Source organism: Fukomys damarensis, unplaced genomic scaffold, assembly GCF_012274545.1.
Source record: "Fukomys damarensis isolate Sample0158 unplaced genomic scaffold, DMR_v1.0_HiC HiC_scaffold_39, whole genome shotgun sequence".
Taxonomy (NCBI): domain Eukaryota; kingdom Metazoa; phylum Chordata; class Mammalia; order Rodentia; family Bathyergidae; genus Fukomys; species Fukomys damarensis.
This window is the reverse complement of record NW_022900951.1, coordinates 111893351-111901367: the sequence shown is the minus strand read 5'-3', so window position 1 is coordinate 111901367 and position 8017 is coordinate 111893351. Positions and strand designations below refer to the sequence as shown.

The window sequence follows — 8017 nt, the reverse complement described above, 5'->3', positions numbered from 1 at the left end:
TGCTTAACATTTTTGTTCTATACATGATTGCTTATGTTCAATTTTGATTTGCATAAGTAATAGGAAAGCTTGAATCAATTTTTCTCAAACGCCCAATCGTATGTTCTGACTTGAAATACTGAGTACACGCTCTTGATGATTTTCCCACAGCTTCTTTTTTTCATAATATTGGTAACCACAAATTCCATGTGGACATCCATTTCTGATTTTTAAAAAATGTATTAAAGTGTAACACTTTAATAAATATATAATTTAATATATAAAGTGTATAAGTGTTTAAAGATTCAAGCGGCCTTACTTCATCTCTAATGAAGTTAATTATTTAGTATCAATCAGCTGTTAGATCCAGTAGGACTCTGTTGTTAAATCCAGTTGTTTGAACATCTATCAACCTCTGTGAGTAGATCCATATTCCAACCACAGTAAACTGCTGTTGGATCCTAACTTTAAAAAAGAAAAGGAAAACCTCACCACTTTTTGTTGTATTGGGAGATAATAGCCCTCCAAGGAAGCATTTCATGGAACAATACCTGACTCCAATCTCACATTTTCAAGGACCTTGTAGCTCTAAAAGGATTTGCTGAGTTGCAGGGCACCATGATGTCTTCTGCCTAGGAGAACAGCAGTTAGCACACTTCCACCAAACCCAGGTTACAGCTTGAGTTGCAGTCTGGTTACATTATCTGAAGTCCTAGTAGGAAATAGCAGTGTGCCCAGAAATGGCCATATTCAAATAAAAAACCTGGTAACAAACCTTAATCAGGTCTGACTGTCTAATCACCACCCAAGGCATAAAACAATACACAGAAACCAACAAACTTGAGCTGGAATCATGCTAAAAGACAAAGCTATCAAAGACAATCTGAAGTCCCAACACTGATATAATGCAGACTCTGTAGAGGTGTCCTAATTAGTGATTGTCATTTTTTGTCTCCAGAAAAATGTCAATTTCCTGAGTTTTATCAGCATTTTCTTTCCAAAATAATTTATGGGACTTAAAAACATAGAAATGAATAAACAGAAGCAGTGGTACATAAAATCTGGGAGAATAGCCCACTAACTAAAATAATTGTCAAGAAAGCCCCAACATAAACATATGTATTTAAGTGAAATAAATTAAAGGTTAAAACCATACACTTTCAAGTTTTCTTAGACTACTGTTTTAGGAGATGGCAGGGAGTTAATTTTTTAAAATAATTTATTTTGTTAAGATTAAATGCCACAATATTACTTCACATAAATTTTTGCATTTCAAAGTCATGGGCCTATAGCAGTTATTTTGAACACAGAAAAAATTATCAGATGACTTAATATTCCAAATTCTAATCAGTAGCTTATGTCATCATAATGTTAAGACATTTTATTTACTAACTTGACAGTCAAAATAGTACAAAAAAATTTAGTTTATTAGCATCAGTAGAAACTAAAATTCTGGTATACAAGTGAGATTTTTTAAAGGACATAAAATAATACTAATTCAATATCCCAAAGGTAGCCCTAAAGTATAATCCTCATATGCTTTACTTTTTATTTTTGTTTTTTTTTTTTTAAGACAGGGTCTCACTATGTAGTTCAGACTGGCGTGGAACTCACTATGTAGCCCAGGCTGGTGTTGAACTTGCAGTGATTCTCCTGCCTCAGCCTCCCAAGTGCTGGGATTATAGGTATGCACCACCATGCCTGGCTTCTTTTTGTTATTTCCATTTTTAAACTATTTAACTGCATATTGCCTTTTAGATGTGATGGAGTTTCTTTACTTAATCTGATATCAAAAATTTCTCCAATTACAAAATGATTGGTTTCTACCACCCTAGGATGATTTAGAATAAAATCACGAATAAGATTAACATAGAATTCAACTTTTCCTAGTCCAATTAATTATGTCTATTAAAACTGAGAACCTTTTGCATGACCTGCCAGTTTCCCAATGATTTTGTCAACTTAAAAAAAAAGAAATATTGCTGAGGAAGTCACAATTTATTAAGAACATTAAGGTCCAGTATATGTTTTTTTAATTTTACCATATACCTTTAAAAGTTTTCTTTTTCCATTCCCACAAAAACCCACCTCATTTAAAGCGGTGTACTTAAATCACACGGCTAATCAATTCTTCAGTGCTGAGCCTAGAAAATAACCTCCAGCGGATCTTTGAGTAATGGAAAAGATAACATTCAGCCATGAACATTTGACGGTCACAGCTTTAACGTTCTAGCCACAGGTGTGAAGCCTGGAAAAGGTGAGGTCCACTGTCCTGCGGGATCAGAATTTGTTGTAGTTTCAGCGCTAATGGTCTGTACATCATTTGCAAGGTCGTGTATGTGCTCAAGAAACATATCTTTCAGTACGCTGAATTCGTTTGTCAGCAATGTAATTTTTGCTTCCAAGTGTTCATTCTCTTCTTGAGCTGATTCACGCTTTGCAGTGTATCTTGTGCTTTCTGCTTGCTTTGCTTCTTAAAGACAGTGTCTCACTTTATAGTTCAGGCTGGCCCTAACTCACAGCGATCCTCCTACATCAGCCTCCTGAGTGCTGGAATTACAGGCGCGCACCCCCACATCTGGCTATGCTTGCTTTTCTTTCTTTCTTTTCTTTATTATTTATTTATTTGTTTGTTTGTTTGTTTATTTTGTTTTTTGTTTTTTGAAACAGGGTCTCACTATGTAGTTCAGACTGACCTGGAACTCACAGTGATCCTCCTGCCTCAGCCTCCTGAGTGCTGGGATTACAGGCGTGTGCCACCACGCCCAGCTGCTTGCTTTTCAATTGGCTATTTTTCACAGGTATGTTGTTCCTCTCTCTGCGTTGACCGCACTAATCACTATTTCGATCCACGGGTGGACTCCTTTGGCTCTGCGTGCTCAGAGGCATACTTTGCCTCCTCCCCCGGGGTCAGCAGGCCCTGGCCCCAGCCGAGGAACCTGCTGCAAGCCACTGGCATTTGCCTGAGTGTGAATAACGCTCCGTTCACTGCTGGAGTACTGTTTTGCTGCGCTATCTTGCTCATTTGGGCACTATCCCTGCCAATACAGATTAGGGAGAAATGACAGCAAGATGATCAGTTGTTTCCACGCTAAACTGCCAGAACATCTTCACAGGTACCTGTGCTTCCAGCACCCCCACACCCAGGGGGCCACCAGGACTACAAAACCCACAGCCCGTCCATCCCCTGCCGGGGCCACCAGCTTCCCCCTCCTCGATGCCCCTAGCTCATTAACTTTAAAGGGAAAAAAATTGATCTTGAAGTGAAATCAAGGTGTTTGTCCTGCGAGGATGTTAAGCTCTTCTTAACATGCATATTTGGCTTAGTTCTCTAGGTCTAACATATATCAAAGGGCTACAAACTAAATGGCCTAAAAAAAAAAACTTTATAGTTTCACAGTTCTGGAGGCAAGAAGTCTGACAGATTGTTGGTGGTGCTAGTTCCACTTGAGACTGAGGGGGAAAATCTATCCCATGACTCTCCTGGGCTCTGCAGGTTGCTGAAAATTATTGGCAGATCTTGGCTTATTTGTGGATGCTTTACCTGAGTCTCTGCCTTTGTCTTCACAGGTGATTTCCGTGTGTGTGTGTGTGTGTGTGTGTGTGTGTGTGTGTGTGTGGTGTGTATCTCCACATTTCATTTACTTATTTATGAGTCAGGGTCTTGCTGTGTAGTTCAGGTTGGCCTTGAACTCACTATATAGCCCAGGCTGGCCTCGAAGTCATGGTGATCCTCCTGCCTCAGCCTCCCAAGTCCTGGGATTACAGGGGTGTGCTACCATGCCCTGTGTTAAGTTTATTTATTTTGATGTCATTATATAGACTTGTTTTCTTAATCTTCTTCAGATTGCTTATTGTTAGTGTGTAGAAAGTCAACTGATTTTTGTGTCTTGATTTTGTATACCACAACTTTCTACAAGAATTTGTTTTATAATCCCATATACATTTCAACCTTCTTTTGTATCCCTTACCAGGCCTTGCACAATAGAGGTGTTTAGGTATATTTTGGTTAATGAAATACTGTTTTGAGATTAAAAGCAAGAGTCTTCATTTAAAGCACAGAGAAGGTACAGTATTCAAAAATAATAATAATATTCACAACAAAGTTAATTATACCAAAGCCATTCAATTGTGTTAGCACAATTATCCTTGGGAAACAAGGACAGGTTTTCTATAGAATGGAGCTGAATATTGGTGATTTCCTAGAATGTGGCACTTAAGGGAATTTTCTCCTAGAAGCTAAGAAAAAAAAGCAAAATTTTTAATATTACAATTTTCTATCAGTAAAAGCTGGGATTTTGGTTTAAGAATTTGCCTTTTAAGATATGCTTTCTTTCCTTGTTTGTATTCCCTCTTGAGGAGTGGTATGTGATTAACTCATCAAACTAAATACCTTTACAGTTCTGCAACAAGTCACAATGTCACAGCTGATATTTAATACTGACTTCTTTCACTATGTATATCCTCAACCAGCACCTCAGCTGTCCACGATTCTTGGAGAAAATGACTCAAATAACTTTTTGCTAAATGGCCTGACTTGTGGACATCCTGTTTCAATTGGGTTATTGTAATTATCTATTGATTTGAATCACAAAACATAGGAATACGAAGAAGCACTCAGGTGGAAGTGGTAGTGTATACCTGTAATCCCAGCATTCTGGGAAGCTGAGGTAGGAGGATCTCAAATTGAAGACAAGCCTGAGGAAATTAGTGAACTAGTGAAACCCACTGTCTAGATTTTCTTAAAAGGGCTGAAATGTAAATCAGTGTGAAGGTCCTGGGTTCAATCACAAGTGGGGTAAAAAAAAATCTTTGGACATATTGAACTTAGTCTTCTATAGTTTTGTAGTAGGAATTCAATTTGTCTTTGAGAATCATGATCAATTACTACAGCCAATGCACAAAAGCCCTTCTTTGTCTGTTTATTGAGAAGAATGGGGTGTCCAGAGTGGTCAGCTGGAAGTCACAACTTGCCATTCAATGCGATCATTATTATTTTCCCTGGTGAAAGCATTTCTCTCTTTAGAACTGCAATCTCTGAACCAGAAGAGTGTAAAATTGTGGGAAGGGAGCAGTTTTCTTCCTCTTGTATCACTAGAGATAATAGTGAGGGAAGGCACTCTGATTTCAAAACCTTGATCACAAGAATGGTGAATCCAGGCTGCAGAAGAAACAATACCCTATATCTATGCAAATAAATACTTAGAGCATTATCATTACCTAGAGGCTGTTGCCCCAGACCTTCAAGTTATTGCCACCTGGCTAAAAATATAACTTAGTCTTCCAAAGGTCATTTCAGTTCAGGATGAAGGGAAACGTAACAAGATCAGTGAATGCCATGAGCATTGTTCTATTGCCACATTTGTTTTCTGTGACATGGATTCCTAGTTTAGAAGTGATGCTGTTCAAAGTGCCAAGACAGTGATTAAAGATTTTTCAAGTCTACAAATACTGATTTTTCTCAAAAGTGCTACAGGTGGGAAGGAAAATCTATATCCAGACTATGTGTTTGTTTAAGAACAAGGCTGTGCCCCTTCCGTAATGGAAGTGGCCTAAAGTAATCACCTGCTACCTGGAAGCTGGCTTATCACTCTGGAGACAGGCTCCATGTTGGACTGCTCAGTGCTTATCTTTGCTTCTGGCAGATTGAGTACTCATCAGTGGCTGTAGCGAAACTGGTCTTGGTGAGTACAAGCCATGTTTCTGAACATAACTGCCATCCCTGCCACCTTGGTCATTTTGTTGTTGAGACCATTATTGGATTATAAGCCAAATGCTTGGCAAAGAAGCTGGTTGATATCTAATGAGTATTCTATACATCAGATTGCTAAAATTATGCTCTGCTGAGATTACCTTTTGCTGGAAACGTTTACAAAGCTCATATTTTCTCACATAATATATCCATTTGGAAAAGTCCATACACATACCTTCTCCCCAGATCACCTTATCAGTCCTTGACAATGTAGCTGAAGGGTTGGATACAGCCTGTGCTTACACTCGTACTTCTGACCATCTCTCCTCTAGGCAGAATGAACAGCCTGGTGCACTGCAGAAGATCTTCCCTCTGAGTGGGTTTCCCTTTAGCACTGTCCTTCAGGGCTGGCCCATTTAGGACTGTAGCGCTACGGCTGTCCACTATAGGCCCTTGTGATAGGCAGGATTCCAGTTATCTCCCTCTATGATCCTAGTCTTCTGGTTATTCAGTCCAACACTAATGTCAATCTAGCTGTGGAGATATCTAAAGCAAAAATGACTTTTATTTTGGTAGCACTAAAAAAACCAAGCAAAAATTGTGTTACTATATGAAGTGAAAACAACATTTGAACTTTATCAAATATATTCAAAACAAAGCATGTTTTATGAAAGTCAAAAAGCACAGGTAAATCTTAACACAATAGTCTGGGAATCTGTAATATTGAAAAGAACTCTCTTTTGACAGCATGTTCAACAAATGCAACTTTTGAAATATAAAGCCAGTGAAGAAATCCCTTCTAAATAACTGTATCAAGAGTGAAGTTGATTGTTGTATTAAAACTCTAAAAATTTCATTGTAATACTTTTTGCCAATATGATAACTTTAAATAAATTTTGTTGTATGTATAGTAAGTATTGAAAGTAAATATGTGTACAGAGTTCCAGAAAATTAATAACGTTCCTCTTTCTCTTTCTTGTCAATTAACAAAGCAGCAGATAGGGGTTTAGCTTTACATTTGTTTTTGGAGACAGTGTCTGGCTGTGTGTTCTAAATTGGACTGAAACTCTTTTTTTTTTTTTTGGTACTGGGGATCAAGCTCGGGCCCTTGTGCTTGCGAGGTAGGTGGCAGAACCATTGAACTAAATCTCTGGCCCTGCAAGTGGTTTTTAAAATTTAAGCAGAAACCAGCTCCTAAAACTTTTTATTCAACTATAGTCCTGTTTGGATATATATCAAAAGTAGAAGTCTGTCAATTTTGTCTTGGTAATTGTAATTTGTCACTGCAGTCTCCTAGAATTCACAATCCCTAATATCTCCCATTTTTCTTTTTCTTTCTTTTCTTTTCTTTTCTTTCTTTCTTTCTTTCTTTCTTTCTTTCTTTCTTTCTCTTTCTTTCTTTCTTTCTTTCTTTCTTTCTTTCTTTCTTTCTTTCTTTCTTTCTTTCTCTTACTCTGCCCCCCACCCCTCGTCTGGGTGGCACAATGGCTACCATAGCAAACTTCTCACTGATAATTAGAGTTCTGGAATTATATGCTGTTTGTTATTATTTAAGATTGACTCCATTTTGACACTCAGTGGATAGACTGCAGATTTTCTTGTGGCACATATTAACGTCTCCAGTTTAAATAATCCTAAGAACCTGGGGGCACTAGCACTTTCCAGAGTTTTGGAAGCCAAGGGACAGATTTTGAAAAATCCAGTTCCAGTTATAATTACCATCGGTACAGCAATGTCTGGGAAGTCAATAAGTTTTTGATACTCATTCTAGGTCAGGACTTGTGCTCTGCATATTTGCAAACCTACAGCTGCATCAACAATGCTGTAGCTGCAAGTGGCAGTCTAAATCCCCAGAGAGTATGTCATACTCAGGGCATTCTTATGGCTCTAATTTCCACACATTCTGAAGACATGGTAAAACGCTGGGGCTAAGTAGTGGCCCTTATGTAGCAGAAGTCCAGCCTACTCCCTAAGTATTTTGATCCTTTCCAATATAGGATACCACATTAGTGTTGTCTGCCTGGTACAACTTGGCCTCTCTGTTGGCTAAAAGAGCACAGTCCCAGTTCCCAGAAACTCCTTGCGGGGTACAACAGAATTCTTAAAGGACAGAAAGCCACATTGCTGTCACCTTGGCCTGTGTGACTGAGAGATGGCCCCGGAGGTCACCCTAGATAACTCATCCCATGTCCCCTGGATGCTGGCCCTAATGGTTCTCAGCTCCCAACATCACTGGGGGGCGCATCCTAGCCTGATCGCTGAGGCTGTCGCAGGAGCCTGGGCTAGGAGCCTCTGTTCCTCTGTTCAGCAACAGGACTTCAGCAGAGGCCTTTCCAAAGCCCTCTT

General features: G+C 38.8%; 1 pseudogene; it reads right to left on the bottom strand.

Moving 5' to 3' along the window:
- Positions 1 to 2192: 2192 nt before the first annotated feature.
- On the bottom strand, positions 2193 to 3004 carry LOC104875194 (annotated as a pseudogene).
- Between the last annotated feature and the right edge of the window lie 5013 nt (positions 3005 to 8017).